Source organism: Ursus americanus, chromosome 18, assembly GCF_024610735.1.
Source record: "Ursus americanus isolate L20-20 chromosome 18, mUrsAme1.1.p, whole genome shotgun sequence".
In the NCBI taxonomy this organism is placed as follows: domain Eukaryota; kingdom Metazoa; phylum Chordata; class Mammalia; order Carnivora; family Ursidae; genus Ursus; species Ursus americanus.
Genome location: NC_142144.1, coordinates 54,536,532 through 54,558,630, shown reverse-complemented (window position 1 = coordinate 54,558,630; position 22,099 = coordinate 54,536,532). Strand labels below are relative to the sequence as shown.

The 22,099-nt window shown below is 34.1% G+C and overlaps 1 pseudogene; it reads right to left on the bottom strand.

Annotated features, from left to right (window-relative positions):
• Positions 1 to 3,941: 3,941 nt before the first annotated feature.
• LOC123781228 (proteasome subunit alpha type-7 pseudogene) lies at positions 3,942 to 21,784 on the bottom strand (annotated as a pseudogene).
• Positions 21,785 to 22,099: the final 315 nt, after the last annotated feature.

Genomic DNA, 22,099 nt, shown 5'->3' with positions numbered 1-22,099 from the left:
ATATTTTTGATACTGGTAGCCGCTTTATACAACTAGGGGAATGAAAGCATTATTCTCAGAATTTTTGCAGAGAAGGAAATAGAGGTGCCATAAAGTTAATTGGCAAAAAACATAATTCCTAAGTGCTAATGTTACAATTTGAATCAGATGGTTTTCTTGCCTCTATACCATAATTTTTCATAGTAACTTTTGAATGATTTATGTATCTTCCACCTTGCCCCCAGCAGTCTTCAATGAACATGTAAATACTTGGTATATTGATTAATTGACCTTTTGTCTGATAATAACTCCTAACACACGTGTTGTATCAATGGCTTACCAGGCATAGTTTCAATTCCATGACTGGATTTGTACCAATATTTGCTCATTTTTCCTTAGATTATTGTAAATGCTTAACCAAACATCCTGGCTGGACTCGTATTTTATATACCCTTTGACTCACTCTCAAGTTTTAAAATTGAAATTTGTTAAATTCCTATATACTTTTGGAAATGTAAATATATATTCACTGGATAATTAAAGCGATAACCAATGCAGAAATTCTTAATTAAAAAAGCAATTAATCCTGAGAATAGAAACTATAACCTAGATCATGGTTTCTCCTTTCTTTAATATATTAGAGAGCATAAAGTTTTTAGTCATAAATAAAGAAAACTCATTAATCTGGTTCCCAATCTGGATTAATTTCCCTTAGTGAACGATCTAAATTGTAATTTTTTCTTTCTAATGAAATGCATTTTTTTCAAAAGGCATTTTCAATACCCTCTTATATACTATAATTGGAATTAGACTAACAAAGCACTAGAGTTCTGAAGCTGAATGGCCTCAATGAATAGATAAGAATGAGTTGAAATTAGCTCATCAATTGCTTGTATGTAAATGATTTCTGGAGTGTTTGGACACCTGAAAACAGGTTCTTACATCCTTCTCAGTTATTTCTATATTCTCTGGGCAAGTATTAATTTTCCTTCCAACCCCTTCATTATAGATAGTAAAAGCTCAGGCCATTTTATAACAATTTAGTAAATGCCCTAAATGAATTATTGTGAAGTGTGAATTAGTGAAATTGAAATTAATGAAAGTGCTTCATCATAACTAAAGATATTTATCAGCCTAGCTTTACCTCCCCCGTCTGGATTTATAGCATTAAGTTCTAGGACTTCGTGGCTTCATTGCAATACCTTTGCAGACAGTATACAAATTATAAACACACATGCATACCGCTTATACAGTTAATACCCCTGTAACTATGCAAGCATAATAATATGATTTCCAGAGGGGCTTACAAAGTTTCTAAAGATATTTCTAACAATATGATTGTATAGGGGTAATATGACAATTGGGCAAAGCAGAGGCTTTGAATTCAAGTGTTCTAAGTTTAAGTCCCAAGTAATCATTGAACCTCAGTGCCTTCATTTGGACAATATTAATATATATACAAGCAAGGTAATATTAAAATCAATATTTATACCTTGACAATCAGCTAAAAATATAAATTTAAAACACTTGAAAATTTATTTATTAATTTAACAGAGAGAGAATGAAGAGCACAAGCAGGGGGAGTGGCAGAGCGAGAGGGAGAAATAGGCTTCCCACTGAGCAGGGAGCCTGATGCGGGGCTCGGGCTTGATCCCACAACCCCTGGGATCATGACCTGAGCTGAAGGCAGGCACTTAACCTACCGAGCCACCCAGGTGCCCAAAACACTGTGAAAGTGTAAATTGCCACACAACATCCTTCTATTGGGGGATTTTTGCTTGCTTATGAACTTTAGGAGTCAAGAAAGTCATTTAAATAGAGTAGTCCCATTTGAAGCCAACACTAGTGATACACCAGAAACAAACTGATTCTGAAAGAAACCCTGGACTCCTAGTCTGTTTCTTTCATGGTGGTAGTTGAGTGATATGGAGCCATTAGATACGCTCTACAGACATCAGTTTCCTCAACTATAAAATGAGGATAATCATACTAAGCTTACATGGTTATCTCTAGATTTCCATACAGGCCAAAGCTATTTTAATGATTGATTTTTCACTTTGTTTTGGTTAAATCAGATTCTTCAGTGGCTAAGTGACTTGCGCTCTCTGTGGAAACCATGGGATTATTCACTGCGGTAACTGGTCTGTGCCTCTGGTGAAAAGGAAGTTAAAGGAGATTACCTCAGGTTTCAGGAAGTACAAATTCAGTTCAGGTGGAGTAAACCTGCAAAGAAAAGCACGGCTACGAAGACGTCGCTATTGGAGAAGAGAAATTCACTATGTTAGGACTGGCATTTTTGACTGCATGACTGAAGTTTCTTGTCACAGGGTTTTGACGCTGGTTAATGGTGGAAGGTGGGCAAATGACGAAGTGTGGTATGCAAATTGGACATTCTGTCATAGAAGTTTAAATATAACAGTCCCTAGTAAGTGTTCCTTCACCCTTCTTTTTCCTCATTACTTACTTTTGCTTCATTTTCTATTGTGAAATATAAAAACATAAGGAAAATGGCATAAACATAAATGTAACACTTAGAATTATTAGAAAATGAACACCCATGGGGGAACCTGGATGGCTCAGTCGGTTAAGCCTCTGACTCTTGATTTCGGCTCAGGTCATGATCTCAGGATTGTGAGATGGAGCCCTCCAATGGGCTCCAGACTGGGTGTGGAGCTTAATTAAGATTTTCTTTCTCTCTTTCCCTTTGGTCTCCCTGCCAGTCACACATTTCCTCTCTCTCTCACACTCAAAAAAAAAAAAAATTACCCATGTAAACCATCACACAAGTAAAAAATAAAATATGGCCAGCAACTCAGAAGCCCTCTCTATCAGTCAGCATTCTCCAGAGAAACCAAACCAACAGGATATATACTGAGATAGGGTATTCTCTCTCTCCCTCTCTCTCTTTCTCTTTCACTTTTTCTCTCCTGTGTGTGTGTGTATGTACTCCCTTCCATGCATTTATACATATATGCATACATACATTCACACAGACAGAGAGAGAGACAGAGAGGGAGATTTATCTTAGAAATTGGCTCATGCAGTTGTGGGAGCTGTCAAATTTGAATACTGTGGGACTCACCAATAGGTTGAAAATTCTGGTAAGTGTTGATAGTGCAGTCTTCAGTCCCAAATGCATAGGAGAGGCCAAAAGTCTGAAAACTCAAGTAGGATTTCTATTATATTGTTGAAGCAGAAATCTGTAGGAAGCCTCAGTTTTTGTTTTTAAGGCCTTCAAATGATTGGTTGAGATCCACTCACATTATGGAAAATGATCTGCTTTACTTAAAGTCACCTGATGGTAAATGTTAATCACATATCCAAAATACCATCACAGCAACATTTAGCGTAGTCTTTGACCAAACAACAGGGCACCTTAGTTCTCAGTAAAGTTAACACATAAAATTCACCATCACAGGGGCACCTGGGTGGCTCAGTCGGTTAAGTGGCTGCCTTCGGCTCAGGTCATGATCTCGGGGTCCTGGGATCCAGCCTGCATCGGGCTCCCTGCTCAGTGGGTTGTCTGCTTCTCCCTCTGCCTCTCCTCCTGCTCCTGTGCTCTCTCTGTCTCTCAAATAAATAAGTAAAATCTTTAAAAAAAAATTGACCATCATAGACAATGCCCCTTACAAATAACAAAAACCTCCTTCCCTGCTCAAAGTAATCACTGTGCTGACATTTCTTCCTCAGTTCAAGAAGTGATTGTCTGTTTTCCTTTGTTATACTTTTAGTACCTAAGTATAAACCCCTAAACACTATGATTTAGGTGCAACTCTTTTTGAATTGAATACGAATGGAATAGTACAGCATGTTTTCAGTGTATCTATTGTTGTTGTTTTAACAAATTCAGAAGTTTATTGCCGGACACTTGGACAGTAGATAAATGGAATGGAAATGCCTACATGTCATTTTAAGAATCAGCCATGCTGAATTTAAAAAGCACTACCACCAAGATTTCCTTATCATGATGTTTTCTTTTGTTTCTTTTCATTTTCTTCCTCCTCTTTTTCAATTTCAGCAACGCATTTCTCAATTTGTTTGGGATTTAAAATCTTGAGGGGTTGATCTTGCCTCATGACAGCCAGTTCAGTGTTTTGGCTGACAGACTGAACCACTTCTGAGAGGGCCTTGATAACCAGCTCAGGTCATCTGTCTCAGGTCAGCTGTGTCTATGGCTTTGTCAGTGTAATTCTTCTCTGAAAATTCACGCCCCGACTTGGCACCCCAGCCTGTGGCATTGGCCCTCCAGGCTTGGTATGTCCCCTGAAGGCCAGTCTGATGGAATCTGGGGGTGCCTTCAAAGCCAAAACCCACAAAAAGGGCAGAGATGTCAAACAGCCTGCATCCATTGCTCTGCGTGTAGTGCTGTTCAGACTGGCGATGTAGCCACACCACAGTGACCGGGTCCTCCACGGTCAGTCGGTGGCTCTGGCACTCCATCCAGACCCTGTTGATGACTGTTCTCACATCCAAGGTGAGCCCTGCAAATGCCATGCAGATGTTGTTGTCCAACGCCCACTGTATCTGGTTTTTGTTTGTTTGTTTTGTTTTTGCTAGACATATTTGTGGGATTAATAATGTAACCAGTGATATATTTAATTTTTAATTTATCATCTTACAGTATGCTTTTTGTTTGTCCTGTTTTGTGATTCTTTACTTCCCCTTTCTAGCATTTTCTTGATTTGACTATTTATTATTCTTTTATTTCCATTGAGTTTGGAATTTCTACACTCTTTTACTATTAATTGGTCATAGGCTAAAGACTATACCATGCAAGCTTGACTGATCAAAGTTAATGTTTTTTGGAACTTTTACTCCCTTCTATGCATTGATAAAAACTATAGTAGAGTTTAACTATTAGATCCAAACTGAAAACTGTCTTTGGCAGAAGCAGATCTTAAGATTAGGTATCATTTGTTGGTAATGTATTGAAGAAGGGCTCCCAGGAGAAACAGCAAAGACGTGTAGCAAATAGCAAGGGGAAGGAAAGGGAAAAGTCTCACCTGGTAACTCTGGAGTGTAAGTAGTGCCTCAGCGTTGCTTTGACCCATGCAAAGGAGATAGGTTTTATGCTCTAGTGACCAAGAGTTTTTGGCCAAGAATTTCAAGGAATTGAGATCGGAGGCTAAAAGAAATGGGGGAAAAATGATCTGGGGAAACAGAATGGAGGATAAACATTATTGGTTTTATGCATCCCTGCAATTTAAATGCTATTTTTCCTATTTTTATTCTAATCCTTTTTAAGCTGTTTAATGCATTACTGTTACAGCTATGTAGCCAATGTTCATTTAGATTTGCACATACACCTTGCACACTATACATTTAGTAGTTTAACGCCTTCCCCACTATCAACATTTCCACTAGAATGACTCATTTTTTAAGATTGATGAATCTACTTTGACATACCATAAACACCCAAAGTCCATAATTTACATTATGACATTAAGCTTCATTCTTGGTGTTGTGCATTCTGTGAGTTTAGACAAAGCATAATGACATGTATCTTTCATCATAATATCGCAGATATTTTTTCCACCAACCCCAAAAACTTCTGTGCTACATAAATTCATCACTTACAGGAGTCTATTTTTAATTTTTCTAATCTGTTTCATTGATCTATTTGTGTATTCTTTGCCAATAGCACACTGTCATGATTACTGTAGCTTTAGGACAAGTCTTGGAACCGGGTAGGGTCTGTCTTACAAGAAGTGGTCTTCGCTAATATTGTGTTGAATATTCTGGGTCTTTTGCTTCAGAGTTGGTCAATATCCACAAAATAACGCTGGGATTTTGATGGAGACCGCATTGAATCTATAGATCAGTTGGGAAGAACTAGCATCTTGACGTTTTGAGTCTTCATATTTGTGAACATGGAATATCTCTACATTTATTTAGTTTTTTTATTGCATTTGTGAGAGTTTTGTAGTTTCATCATGTTGATTTGGTGTACATTTCATTAGATTTCTACCTAAGTATTTGAATGGGGGGTGCTTGAAAACAGCGGTGTTGGGAGATGTCCTTGCTTTGTTCCTGATCTTGGTGAGAAAGCTTAATTATGATGTTAGCTGTGTGCTTTTTAGACATTCTTGATCAATTTGAAGACGTTTGCTACTAGTCCTACTTTACTGAGAGTTTTTATTGTGAAAGGGTGTTGGATTTTGTCAATTGCCTTTTCTGCATCTATTGGCATGATTATGTGAGTTTTCTTTTTTAGCCTGTTGATGTGATGAATCCACTAATGGATTTTCAGATGTTGAACAAGCCTTACATGCCTGGTGTAATCCCATTTGGTCATGTTGTATAATTCAACTCACTGATATTTTCTTGAGGATTTTTGCATCAATGTTCAGGAATAATATCGATCTGTTCTTTTCTTTTCTTTTAATATCTTTGGTTTTGGTACTTTTTTAATGCTGGCTTCATAGGACGAGTTAGGAAGTATTCCCGCTGCTTTAACCTCTGAAAGAAATATTAAACAATTCGTATATTTTTTTTCCTTTAAATCCTTGGTAAAATTTACTAGTAAACTCATCTGGACCTGGTATTTTCTGTTTTGGAAGGTTATTAATTATTGAGTTAATATCTTTAAGATATAGGCCTATTTCTGTTGTCTATTTCTTGTAGGACTTTTGGCAGATTGTACCTTTCAAGGAATTTGTCTATTTCTCTTAGGTCATCAAATTTGTGGGCATAGAGTATTTATGGGCATACCTTCCATAATATTCCTTTATTATCTCTTTAATATCCATGAGATTTGTAGTAACGTCCCCTCTTTCATTTATTTAATTTATTTTTTTAAGATTTATTTATTTATTTATTTGAGAGAGAGAACATACAAGCAGGAGCGGGGCAGAGGGAGAGGGCAAGAGCGAATCTCAAGCACACTCCTATTGAGCATGAAGCCTGACCCTGGGATCCATCTCAGGACTCTGAGATCAGGACCTGATCCAAAACCAAGAATTGGATGTTTAACCCATTGGGCCACCCCGGCACCCTTCCAACACCATTTATTAAAGAGACTGTCTTCTTCCCATTGCATATTCTTTCCCACTTTGTTGCTCCCAAGCTCCTTTGGTCCTCTGCCTATATTTAATTGGATTATTGTTGGTGGTGTTGATTTTTTTTTTTTTTTGTGAGAGAGTGTGTTTGCATGAGTTGGGGGGGAAGGGCAGACAGAGAGGGAGAGAGAATCTCAAACAGACTCCCCGCTAACCGGGAATCCTGACATAGAGCTCAATGTCATGACCCATAGGATCATGACTGGAGCCAAAATCAAGAATCAGAAGCTCAACCAACTGAGCCACCCAGGTGACCTCTCTCTTTCATTTATGATTGTAGTAATTTGTGTCCTTGTTTTCTTTGTCAGTCTGGCTAGAGGCTTGTCAATTTTATTGATCTTTTCAAAGAAGTGGGTTTTAGTTTCATGGATTTTTCTGTGTTGATTTCCTGTTTAAATTTCATTGATTTCTGCTGTTACGTTCTTTCTTCTGTTTATTTTGGATTTAGTTTGCTTTTCTTTTTGTAGTTTCCTAAGATGGGAATTTAGGTTATTGATTTTAGGTCTTTCTTTTTTTTTCCTAATATATGTTTTCATTGCTGTAAACTTCCCTCTACGGCTTTCACTGCATCCCACAAATATTGATAAGTTGTGCTGTCAATTTTTATGTTGTTGAAAATATTTTAAAGTTTCTCCTTTGATTGCTTCTCTGGCCAAAGTGTTACTTAGTAGCATATTGTTTAATCTCCACATATTTTGAGACTTTCCATTTTTTCTGTTATTGATTTCTGGTTAAATTCCATTGTGGTCCGAGAGCAGATACTGTATGATTTCTATTATTTTAAATTTGTTGAAGTGTGCTTGATGGCCCAGAATTTAGATATCTTGGTGAGAGTATACTTTTTCATTTTTGTTGCTCTTCATTCCTTTCTGCATGTCCAAACTGACAACAGAGATCATTTTTCTTCTTTCTGAAAAAAGCTCTAAGCATTCACTTTATGACAGGTTTGCTGATGGTGCATCTTACTAGAATTTGTCTATCTAGAAATATTATTTTTCACATCCATTATTGAATATTTTTTCTGTATTTAAAATATGTGATTGGAAATTATTTTCAATCTATGTATAAAATATTATTCTCCTGCTACCTTGCTTCCATTCTGCTATTAGAAATCATCTATAAGCCTATGGTTGTTAACTGTTGTTAACTTAAAGGTCATCTGTTCTAAAATTCTTTCTGTGTTTGGTTTTCTTTAGGTTCAAATAATGTGTTTGTATATAAATTTCCTCCTTTGTCTTCATTTGGCTTCTTGAATCTACAGATGTTATCTTTTGTCAATTAAAAGAAAGTCTCATGAATTAAAAAAAATACAGCGTTTCTTCCACATTTTCTTCCATTTCTGCTGACTCCAATTAAATGTGTGTTACGTGGGATGCCTGGGTGGCTCAGTCAGTTAAGTGTCTGCTTTTGGCTTAGGTCTTGATCCCAGCGACCTGGGGTCAAGTCCCACATTGGGTTCCTTGCTCAGTGGGGATCCTACTGCTCCCCCTGCTTGTGTGTTCTCTCTCTCTCTCTCTGAAAAATAAATAAATAAAATCTTTAAAAATAAATAAATAAATGTGTGTTATATTTTCTCACTACATTTTCCATGTCTCCTCCTCCACAATTTTTCAAGCTTTTTGTCCCTCCACTTAAATCTGGAATTTTTTAAAAAATTCAGTACTGCTATTAATCCTACTGAGTTCTTAATCTTGATTAGAGTATATTCCATTTCTAGAATTTCTAGTTGGTTCTTTTGCAAATCTTCAATGTATATTTATATTTTTAACTTCCTTGGTGACATTTTTAAATTTAGCTTTTCTCTGCAGTAGAAAGAATATCTTTTTACTACAAAAAATTTTAGTGAGCTTATATCAGTTATCAGTAATTTCTGTTTGTTCTCAGACACAATGATTTGCCTTATCTTATGCCTAGATTATGTTAAATGTGTGCTGGGCAATGTATTTGAGAAATTTTTATGACATAATTTGAAGAATTAATAGTTAGGATACCACCTTTTTTCAGAGAGAATTTCCTTTTGCTTCTACAGCCATATGATGGAATGAACAATCTAAAATTACTGTAAGCCAATTTTACAAATTGAAATTTCCTGACCTATCAAAGTGTCTTGAAGTCAACATTTTGTGTCTGCAAGACCTACTTTAATCTTGATTTAAGTTTACTTCTGGGGAGCAGTTGTGCAGTTTATATAATTAAGTATATGTAGAGGATTGTTTACCAGGTTCCCAACCTTTCAGGGATCTTGAACTTCAACTTTTGTTTTTCATCTCAAGTCTCTCAAAATTGCTTCTCAGCCTCTTAGCCCAGAGCAAAAGCATCTTTATTTTATTATCATTATTTTGTATTTCCTGTTTCTTTTTCTATGAGATGTGCATTCTTTGCTATTTTATTTATAATTTTTAGGAAGTTTTATATTTTTGTTTTAATGGTTACTACCTTCTTTAAACTCTTGGTACCCTGTTTTTTGTTTTGTTTTGGTTCGGTTTTGGGTTTCTTGTTTGTTTGTTTTTAGTATAGTTGACACACGATGTTACATTAGATTCAGGTGTACAACATAGTGATCCAACAGATCTATATATTATGCCGTATTCACAAGTGTAGCTACCATCTGAGCCCATACATTGCTATTACAGTATCATTGCCTATATTCCTTATGTTGTGGTTTTATTCCTTTGACTTACTTATTCCATAACTAGAAGCCTACATCTCTCACTCCTCTTCACCCATTTTGCCCAACTTCTTACATCCCTCCTTTCTGGCAGCCATCAGTTTGTTCTCTGTATTTATAGGTCTATTTCTGCTTTTCGTTTATTCATTTTTTTTTCTTTTTTGATTCTGCATATGAGTGAAATCATATGGTATTTTTCTTTCTTTATTTCACTCAGCATAATACCCAACAAGCACAATCTTACCTTTTTTACGACTGCATAGTGTTCCCTTATACATAAATATACTACAACTTCCTTGATCGTTGGTCTATTGATGAACACTTAGATTGCTTCCATATCTTGGCTATTGTAAATAATGCTGCAATAAACATAGGAGTGCATATCTTTTTGAATTAGTGTTTTTATTTTCTTAGTGTAAACACTCAATAATGGAATTATTAGAACACATGGTATTTCTATTTTTAATTTTTTGAGAACTAGTCATACTGTTTTTCACAGTGGCTATACAAGTTTAGCAAAAGCAACTTTGAAAAGTGGCTTCAGCTTTTGATTTTTGTCTTCTTCTGGATCTTGATATATACATATAAATTTTATATATGTGTATATGTGAATTTGTATTATGCATATATATACATAATTTTAAATGTATAGATATTTTTATATTTTATACTCACATATACACATTTTAGTAGTATTTCTTTTTTTTTAATGTTTTTTTATTATGTTAGTCACCATATAGTACAACCCTGGTTTCTGATGTAAAGTTCGATGATTCATTAGTTGCATATAACACCCAGTGCACCATGCAATACGTGCCCTCCTTACTACCCATCACCAGTAGTATTTCTCATTTTTCCAAGAGGAAGATCATTCTGAATTACTTAACATTCTTTACTGACTATATTGAATTTTATACTTATGGACACTTTTTAATAATACTCAGAAGGTTTAGCAAATGCCTTTGGAAGTGGCACAGCAGACAGTGTTCTAGAACATTTTTTTCCCACTAAAACCACTCATGAACTTTACAATAACCAATTTGTCTATATATATTCTTTATGGTTATAATCCTTATCATCATTTAATGGAATTTACATTTTTGGAAGTAATTGCTACATACACCTAAAAGTGTCACCCTAATAATTTTTAGGGTGTTAAAATAATGCATAATTTATTCAATGAATAAACGAATTCCAACATTACCTCTGGCATCAGAACATGACTTGGCTTATTAAAGGAACCTTGAGTCTTTGAACTCTGACTTTTCCAATGTCCAAAAAAATTTTTAAAAGGTAGAAATAAAGTATTTTGAAAATAAAACAAAGTTTTAAAAAAGAGAATGCAAATTGAAGAGTTATTAAAAGCTCAGCTCTGTACTTTGCACTTCTAGCAGATATCTGGTATATGAAGAAAGTCACGGATAAACAAAATTGCAAGTTCATAAAGTATAGCATTTTATAATGTTTTCAAAATTATAAGGTCAAATTTGAACTAATTATCACAAAAATGGAAGAAAAAGTAGAACTTGTTTAAAAAATCAAAATATTTGGTGCTAATTTACTGAGAAATATGAGTTATATGCTTTTTAACATGTAACAAATTTATTGTTCATTAAAACGAGCAAAGAAAAATAAATGTCAATATTAACATCCACAACACTAAATATGCACAGAAAGGACTTTGTTCGAAGGTTATTTTAAGGTAGCGAATAATATATTAGTGCAAAATGATAAATTTCCGTTAATCAATTTATAATTCTATAATCATATAATTCAATGCTCTGGTCCTGGTTCTCACTTTACTGTGGATTCTATTTAAATCTACTTCCTATTTTTCCTGATGTTTAAGACATTTTGATGAAATAATAATATAAAAAGTAGAGATATTTTATAGTTAATAAAATAACCATGTTTTAAAAATCAATGAATAAATGCACTCATTCTCCTTACCAATGCCCTGTCATTCCAAGATACTTTCCTCTGAAGTAGCTTTAGCTTGCTATTTATCTTATTTCACCAATTATGCATTTCAAGTATATTTTCACATACATACATGTACCTATAAACAATGTATATTATAGCTTTCTATGTTTTTAAAAATATGCAAGTGGTATAATTGGCACAAGTTACATTTCAACCCTATTTCCTTGCTCATATTAGTTGTTTTTACAATATAATCATGCTAATGTCAGTTTCCAGCAAACTAGATAGCTAATAGGGAAAACAATCACTACTTTCACTGTCAGTGAAAACAACTAAGGATGATGGATAAAACAAAATGAAAAAAAGAAAACAACAGCAAAGCTTCAAATGTATATGTTCTGGCAAGATAGTTAGAAATCCTGACTCTAAAAAATAAAAAAAATAAACAAATAAAAAAAGAATCTAGACATTTAATTAGAGCACTGAAACCATTTTTCATTTGTAATGTATTTGCCTAACTCTAGTGAACATGACTTTAACTTTTCACACATTAAAGACCAAAGAAGATAGGAATATTAAGCATTGATCACACTTAAGGTACTTAGCAAATCCAGCTGGGAAACATGTGCATGAAGTTGAGTCCCCAAAGGACTATGTATTCAGTTGAGAGTAATTTTAAATTAAATAACCACTTCCCCTTTACTATGAGGAAACAACAATGATAGTTACACTTCTAGAGCTGTGGTTAAGAGGGCAGATATCCATATATCATCTTCTAAAAATATATACTCATCATATGAATGCACGTATTATTAGAATCAATTCATAATACTTCGGTATCATGAACACCTCAAAAATATCTAAAGCCAAAATCCCATTTCAAATTAGAATCAGGAGTAGTAGTGCTTGCAAATAGCAAGCACAAGCTACATTTAATATTGTCAGGAAATCTCACTTTGGCCAAAGCTTAATACATCTTATCAACTCCCACAACAAATATGAAATTACCTTCTAAAAATCACAACAGGAAAATAAAGAATATTGTAAAATGACCAAAAGAAGTGTCAGATCAACAAGATCTTAGCTATTTGAATTATAAGACATGAAATAGAAAGTATTAGTCAAATAATAAATAAAAGTAGGGTTTAAAAAGAAGAGAAAGGGACTATAAAACATTAATAAAGAAATTAACAAAGTAATCAAATAGAACTATACATTTCTTAAATAATTAAAAATTAATGGACTTAGAGTTTTGACATGACTGAAAGGAGAATTAATAAATGGCAAAACAAGAAGATGAAGACAACAAAGATGGTGAAAGGGGAACCCTCTTACACCATTGGTGGGAATGCAAACTGGTATACCCACTGTGGAAAAGAGTATGGAGGTTCCTCAAAAAGTTAAAAAATAGAACTACCTTATGATCCAGCAATTCCACTACTAGGTATTTACCCAAAGAATACAAAAATACTAATTCAAAGTGATACATGCACCTGGATGTTTATAGTAGCATTATCAACAATAGGCAAATTATGGAAAGAGCCCAAATGTCCATCAACTGATGAATGGATAAAGAAGTGGTATATATACAGAATATATATGAACATATATTGGGAATATATATGAATATATATATTAGGAATATATACAAATATATATGGAATATACATATTAATATATATAGAATATTCATATATATATGGAATATTATTCAGCCATAAAAACGAATGAAATTTTGCCTTTTGCAATGACTTGGATGGAGCTAGAAAGTATTATGTTAAGCAAAATAAGTCAGTCAGAGGAAAACAAATGTCATATGATTTCACTCATATGTGGAATTTAAGAACCAAAACAAATGATCATAGGGGAAAAAAAGAGAGAAGCAATCCAAGAAACAGACCTTTAACTATGGAGAACAAAGTAGTAGTTGTAGAAGGGAGGAAGGTGGGGGGATGGGTTGGATGGGTGATAGGGATCAAGGAGTGCACTTGCTGTAGTGAGCACTGGGTGTTGTATATAAGTGTTGAATCACTAAACTGTACACCTGAAACTAATATTATAGTATATGTTAACTGGAATTTAAATAAAAACCATACATATATATATATATATATATATATATATATATATATAAATTTACAGCGAGTTTCAGGAATTTTAAATATATATCAAAAATTATGAGTCAAACATGTCAATTCATAATTCATATTGACAATAGAAAGTCATATAGATTAGGAAAATATATGTCACATTGACTCACATCTTTATATCCACGACATATCTTTCCTATTATAAAGTGATGCTGAAATATGACTTGGATGAGGAGGAAAAATGGCATTAATTGATCACAGAAGAACCATTTATATATATTTTGGTAAGTCATAATCCTTTGAAATTCATTGAGAAAAGGAATAAAAATAACTAATTTTTGAAGAGTAGAGAAACAATTTATCGTTACAGTCCAAACTGAATGAGAAAGTCATGGGTTGTCCAAAATAAAAGAAAATATATAGGTGGTAGTTCTAAAACTGTGGGTATATCAGAATAGATGTTAAAATAGATCTAAACTGAATGTTTTAAATTGTGTTATATGTTATATTTATATGGGTTTTGGAAATCAGGACATTTAGATAGTAGATGTAAATCTAGTTCAGGAAATGTATCTACGTCCGAATTGCAGGCAAGTTGTGGAGTGAGGGAGGTTCTAGGGTTGGAAGAGCTAGGGCAGAGTGGGTGCATAGGAAATACTTTACATTTCCTAGGGTAACATAATGGGGACGTAATAGAACCTCAAAACAAGATGGAAAACGGATGACTCTGCTGCTTTAGAATGAGACAGCCACACACTTAAAGCAGCCACAGTAGCACGGGGGTTGGTGGGTAATCCTGCTCTCGGAGTCTTTCAACGACTTGGTACACACACACACACACACACACACACACACACACACACGTCACACTCTGAATCCCAACAATTTCCTTATGCTCTAAGCACAGTCTCTGAACTGCTAATGTAAGAAAGCTTGTGTGCAAGGTACAATGGAAGAGAGAGAGGCTTTTTTTTTAGACTCTTAAATTGCTCTGACCTTTTGAATGAATCTCTGCCTTGTTTTAAAGAATCAGTGAAATCTGATCAGAAGGATTCTCAAAGTCTGTTAAGTGAAGCAATTAATTTTGCATCATTTCACTACACAATATATTATTAGCAGTCATTTTCCACAAACACCCTGTCAGTATGAATGAGTTTCACTATGAGCCTCCATTCTCTGCATCTAATAGCATTTTTTACCTCACTCAGCAGAATGGAGATAAACTTACTAGTAAATGTTCTTGAATGGACAGTAGTCACTCCATAAAAATATCAGTGTTCCAAACTTCTGTGACATTGCATATCACTGCTTTTCAGTTGTTAGAATGTTTATTATAATCTTTTTATCTTTAAGAAAATCCAGTAATGCAGACAATTATCATACAACTTGTTATTTCACTAGAGAATCCCTTAAGAGGTAATCTGTCTATAGAAGATCAATTATAAGTTGTTACATAAACTTTTTAAAAAGTTCTAACATAGTAGCATAGAGAAAATATTTAACTTTTCTTTTCCTTACTTCCTTACCTTCAAGGGAAACTTCACTTATCTTTGTCAGAAAATTGAACTCTTGTCAAAACGTTTTAAATCTGAGAAGGGATACTAATCAATTTTCAACACCGTCCTGAGAAGAGAAGGGTCAAAAAAATCCATACACAAATTATTCTCACATTAGGAGCAGCCACTCCTATTGCTAGTATGTTCCACAGTAGCTCATACTATTAAATCAAAATGAATTGACTCTAGAAAGTTTTAAAAGAATGTACAATATGTCAGATGTTTCCCCAAAGTACATGAGGTTCCCTGTCTGGGATTCTTCCAGTTCTCTGAGTGAGGACAAGTACGAAAAAGAGTGGTAAAAGAACGATTTCGAGAGATAAGAAATTAAGGCAGAAAATAACAATATAGCTTGGGATTCTCTGGAAAATGTAGGGAGAAAAAAATTTGATAAATGCATTAAGTGTCTCTAAGGATTTCTCATTCCCTTTTTCAGAAGTTTACACTCCTGTGCTTAAAAGAAAATCTATTGAAGACATTATGAAAACTTCAATTACAATTTTGTATCATCTTTTCTATTGAGGGGCAGACTAGACAAATTATTTATTCATGATGATCTGCTTTTCACCTTTTGTAATCTGAAGGGCATGCTCATCAGTTGTTGAGAAAAGAATTTTTAGAATCTTGGGAGGAGAGCTTATTCTTCAATGTAGTATACACTTCAGCACCTATCTGTAATCTCGAAACAAAATGGAAATTTCTTGCAACAGACAAATCTTACATCTAACAGAAAGATATGAGGAGGTAAAGGACTTCAATTATTGGAGTTTCAAGATGAATGAGAACTGTGACTGCTCTTGAGTGCCCTGGAGGTGGATGATAATATTTCAATCACAGGATATCAATGAAAAAGAGAAGGAAAGATGGAAGCCATTAAAAGACTGCTTGAGGTAGCATATATAGCTCACCATGGAAATGAAAGATGAAAAAATATAACAGAGAACTCTAGGACAGTGAACTTGTCACAAAAAACAAGTACAGAAGACATACTAACTTTCTAACAGTTATAGTAGAAAAAAAGGAGTGGGGAGAACAGACATTTTATGAAAGTGAATAAGAGCTGTTATATATTTGCTAGATCTTACAGGAAAAAGAGATCAAGGAAACAGTGCTAAAACTTTGGGGTTAAATTAATAATATTCGTGAATCAAACATTTCCATATAACTAGAAGCCATAGGGTTTTATAACTTTCAAATTAATTTTAAAATATAGCCTTTATAACAAAATTTTTTCAAGCATCAGATTTATAACTTGAAAAATGAAGACTATATGTCTTTACATTTCCTTCCTTCCAAAATACCTCACTGAAATTATGTTAATTACATACAAAGAGGAATGAGTATATAACAGAACCGATAACTGAAGGTGACTTGGGTTATTGTGGACAAGCAGCAGATATATTTCTTAAGAACAGAGTATGAGAGATAGAAAAGGAAAGGGGATAAGCCAAAATAGAAAATATTGCAACTAAATTATATACTTAATAAAGCAGCCTCAAGGGTTTGGTCTTTTCTTACTGGCAGATCCCTGAGAATGATTAGGGCCTAAATCAGATAGCATAGACAACAGGAATAGGCTGCAGTTCAATAATGAGTTTGAATAATTTGTGAACTACATATGGAATAGAGTTCCATATTAGTTTCTCATTCTTGTGCTTGTAGAGAAATTTAAAGTATTACATAGGAACCCAGGCTCAAAATTGGTATCTGGTTTCTAAGAAATTGAAACGCCTTTTAAGGAAATGCAAAAATATATCTTAGAATTTTTAAAGAAATGTATTTTTCAGGAATAGAATAAAAATAATTCCAGCACATAAATTTAAAATAAACTTCCAGTGTAGAGAACATGAAAAAAAAAAAAAAGATGAAGAGGTGAGAATAATCAGAAAAATAACAGACAGAAGGGATCAGTCCAGAATGTACTATATTCAAATAACAAACATTCTATCAAAAACAAAAAGAATAGAGAAAATGGTGGCACAAGAGGGAGACAAGTAGAGCAATTATACATAAAAAATAATAATAAAAAACTATTGAGAAGTGAATAGATTTATTTATAGAGTTATGTGAGTGTTGAGTATGAAGCAGAATGGAAAAATGTCCATACCTAGAAAGAGTCTTGTGGGACTTCCTTATACCAAAGTATAGATAGAATTCTTAAAGTTTTCAGAATCAAAGATTCAAAAGAAATAGTTGAGTTGACATCAGATTTCATCATAGCACTGGATGCCAGAGAAGATGTAGAGCAGCCAGACTGTCATCCACCTGTTGGGTTGTGTGTCCTTAAAGAAGTTATTTAACCTGTCTGTGCTTCAAGAGACTAGAATACATTTGACTTTGAGCTTTGAAAGGCAAAGTTTTAGTGACAAGGATTATTCCCAGCCCAATCCAATTAATATCATTTTATATTGGAATTAAGAACCAATGAGGATCATTTAAAAAATAAAGGTAGGTCTCACATTGTTTTAAAAACATTTAAATGTGATTTAAGAGACAATGATTTCTAACATAACATTCCTATCATACAGAAATGACAAAACATTAAATATAACTGTGCTAACAACCTGAAAAATATGATGGAAAAGAAACAAAATATTCTACTTATTAAAATGAGGTAATTTTTTAATAGCAGAAGTAAGTTCCAATTATAGTGCTGTATCATAGTGGAGGCATAGTAAGAACTCCTTGGAAAGTACTGGGCAGGAGGCAATATGGGTAAGAGAGGGAAAAAAGAAAGAATATTGATTTTATGTAAATCTATAAATTTAAGCCAATATGTTTGAAAATTTGCTGGATACAGCAAATCTGCATCATGAGTGTGATCAGGCTCATCGGTTGAATAAATTACCTTTATGCCTAATTTGCTTCATTTTTTAAAGATTTTTAAATTTATTTATTCGAGAGAGAGAAAAAGAGAGTACAGACAGGGGGAGGAACAGAGGGAGAGGGAAAAGCAGACTCCCCACTGAACAGGGAGCCCAAAGCAAGGCTCAATCCCAGGATCTTGAGATTATGACCTGAACTGAAGGCAGATGCCTAACTGACTGAGCCACCCAGGTGCCCCCTGATTTGCTTCATTTTGATTAAATTTCTTCCATGAAGAAATTACCATTGGGTAAAAAGTGAAATGAAAAGTCACTCTCCTGGTACTTTGGGTAAATTGGTCACTCTGGAAGTGCTCTAGGCTGTTAAAATGATTTCCCTTCTTCTATAACAACCCAGGAAGATTATGCATGACCCAAAGTTAGAGTTTAACACTCAACAATTACATTAACATAATGACCATCTTATAAGCAATTTTTTTGTTATATATTTGAGTCACTTTAAGTACCAACAGCAGATGGCTCAATTGCATTTATAAACCTAAAGTAACTGTTGGTGGGAATGCAAACTGGTGCAGCTAATCGGGAAAACAGTACGGAGGTTCCTCAAAAAATTAAGAAATAGAACTACCGTATGACCCAGCAATTGCACTACTAGGTATTTATCCAAAGGATACAAATGTAATGATTCGAAGGGTCACATGCACCCCAATGTTTATAGCAACAATGTCCACAATAGCCAAAATATGGAAAGAGCCCAGATGTCCACCAACAGAGGAATGGATAATGAAGATGTGAGATATAGATGATGGAATATTACTCAGGCATCAAAAAGAATGAAATCTTGCCATTTCAACAACGTGGATGGAACAAGAGGGTATTATGCTAAGTGAAATAAGTCAGTCAGAAAAAGACAAATATCATATGATTTCACTCATATGTAGAATTTAAGAAACAAAACAGATGAACATAGGGGAAGGGCAGGAAAAATAAGATAAAAACATATAGAGACACAAATCATTAGAGACTCTTAACTATAGGGAGCAAACAGGATTGTGGGAGGAGAAGTAGACGGGGAATGGGATAATTGGGTGATGGGCATTAAGGAGGGCACTTGATGTAATGAACACTGGGTGTTATATGCAACTGATGAATCACTAAATTCTACTCCTGAAACTTATAATGCACTATATGTTAACTAAATTGAATTTAAATAATAAATAAATAAAAATAAATAAATAAACCTAAAGTAAATATTCCATATCTTGACATTATAAATGTAACAATATAACAAGTACTATTTAAGTAGAAGGAGAGATAAGGTGGGGTCTGGTAAAGGAGCGTAAGTTTCTTAGCCTTTCAAGAAGAAAAAAAGGTATGATCTATATGTGATATCTAAAGAAATAGAAATTCAAATACACTTACAGAAATGAAAAAAGCAAATAAAAACAAAAATAAACATCTAATTTTTAAAAAGGTAGAAAAGTAATAGAGGAGGAAAATTTTGGATGCCATATGAGGGTTAAGTACCATATTTTTAAATGTAGAACTAGAATATGTTCTTCTTAAAACTGATTAATTAAAAAGTGGCATATATATATATTTAGCTGGTGCAAAAGTGCAAATATATTTTTATTATATAATAATAATAATTAATTATTATATATATATATATGTATATATATATATTTAGCTGGTGCAAAAGTGCAAAATGCCTTCCAGATGATCCCAAACCAAAAAGCTTTAAAAGTGGTTCTTTTGGGCCAAGCCTAGACCTTGATCATTGAGGAGCCCAGGTCAAGAAGACACATACCTACATTTAAATATTTTACATTTATTAAATTAAGATAAACTCTAAATAAAATACAATCAATTCTTCTACACTAATAATAGCTTCATAACAAAACAAAACAAAACAAAAGGAAGAAGAAATTCACCAATTAACCAAGGCAATGAACTCATTTATTACTATGTCTATCTCATCGTTATGTTGGTAAGTTGGTGGTATTTCATGCAATAAAACGGAGACACATAATTCACAAAGTATTACATGTATTTCCTAAAATTTGTATTCCTTAAAAATTTATATTCCTAAAAAAACTTCCTAAAAAATATATTACGTATATTTCCTAAAATTCACAAATATATTACATATATTTCCTAAAATTTCATCCAATGATTTGAGTAAAATCATTTCATCCAAGATTTTAATATAACTACTGTTTTACTGTGGGTGAAGGCAAATTAAACAAATTTTTTGAATCTGTGTAGTTTTCACAGAGTATTTTTTAAATAACTATTTTAGTTTGGAGAAATTTTCATTCTGCTGAGATGGCAATACTTAGAAGCTGAAATAAAATTCCCATTCATGTTAGAACACTGGAACAGAATTATGTGTTCACCTAATTCCCCTTTTCTGCTCTTTATATCTACCCATTAACAACTCACACTTGTCCTCTTTTCTGGTGAATTGCCCATGACCAAATGATAGCTACCTTGCCTGGCTGGACACACTGACTCCTCCACTTCCACCCTCAGCCACCTGGGGGTTGTACAAAAGGCCAGTTCTTTGTCACAAAATAGGGCTAAATCTGTGGTGCTCTCTGTGCTGTTGAGATCACCTTGCTCCCTTTTGGCCTCCTGCCTTATCCAGTTTCCCTCACTCCCCTCCTCTGGAAAATAGCAATCAACATATCACTTGAACAAAAATCTCCACCTGAGCCTGCTTCTAGGAGATGGAACTTAAATTATCATCACAGAGACATTTAAAATATTTTAATTTTATGCATGACTTACCATTTTCATATCATATATCCCAATTTTCATTGTATTGTATTTTATTTTATTTTATTTATTTGGTAGACAAAGAGAGTGAGAGCACAAGCAGGGGAGAGAGGCAGAGGGAGAGGGAGAAGAAGTCTCCCTTGCTAAGCAGGGAGCCCCAAACAGGTCTCGATCCCAGGACCCTGGGATCACCACCTGAGCCAAAGGCAGATGCTTAACCAACCGAACCACCCAGGTGCCCCTTCACTGTTTCTTAAAGCAACATATATATCTATAAAGGAAGGTGAAAAATAATCATTTTTACATATCACACTGTTACATCTGGTCCTAAGGGGTACCACTAATTAAGAGTGCAGTTTCCTGTTATTAGCAACAGTTGATAATTGTGTCCTAAAGGGCAAGTACCTCTGCAACAACTAAATGGAACACGAAAGACATTAAAAAAGGATGCGCAGCATAAGACAGGGAACCATGCTTACGGTTAGATTCCCTGAACAAAATGCCACTTGAGATGCTATTTTTCTAAATGAATAGGTGAAAATTTTACAATTCTGATATAATAACTGAGATAATGAGGAATATGTAAAAAGAAGAAATTTGCCATGGAATCTCAGGATGGTCATAAGATGCACATATGACGCTTTACTATAATGATTTAGGATTAAAAAAATGACTAGATTCAATGGACATGTCTAATTTTTTAAAATAAATTAGGCTATTTTTTAGAAGTTTTTGACTTACACTGTATTTTCAGAAGACCCCGGTTAAAGGAAAGGGTAGGAGGTTGAGATTTTGGAGACTTAGTTTCCTGTCTTAATTTTCTTTTATACTTCTTTGTGTAAAGGCAAATCAATGTCTCAAAGACAACCAGGAAAAACATACTGCCTACATCCTCCAGGCCCATCTCCTATGTGTGAGTGAGCAGGTGGGTGATTGTATCATTGGAAATGTATCAGAGTTGCCAAAAATGCATCAAATTGGCTACATTAAACAAAAAAAGACAAACAACCAAAGTCAATTGCTTATGTGTTATTCAGAAACACAAAAAGCGCCCATAATTTTTTAAAAATTAGTAATCTACCTCTCTGGTCTGCACATTTATCCCTGTCATCATGGCTTCAATCACATGACGGTCTTAGACTTTAAGACTGCTGGCACACCTGTCTGTCCATAGAACCACAGTTATATTCAAAGATCTGCCAAGTCTCAAGAGAGAATC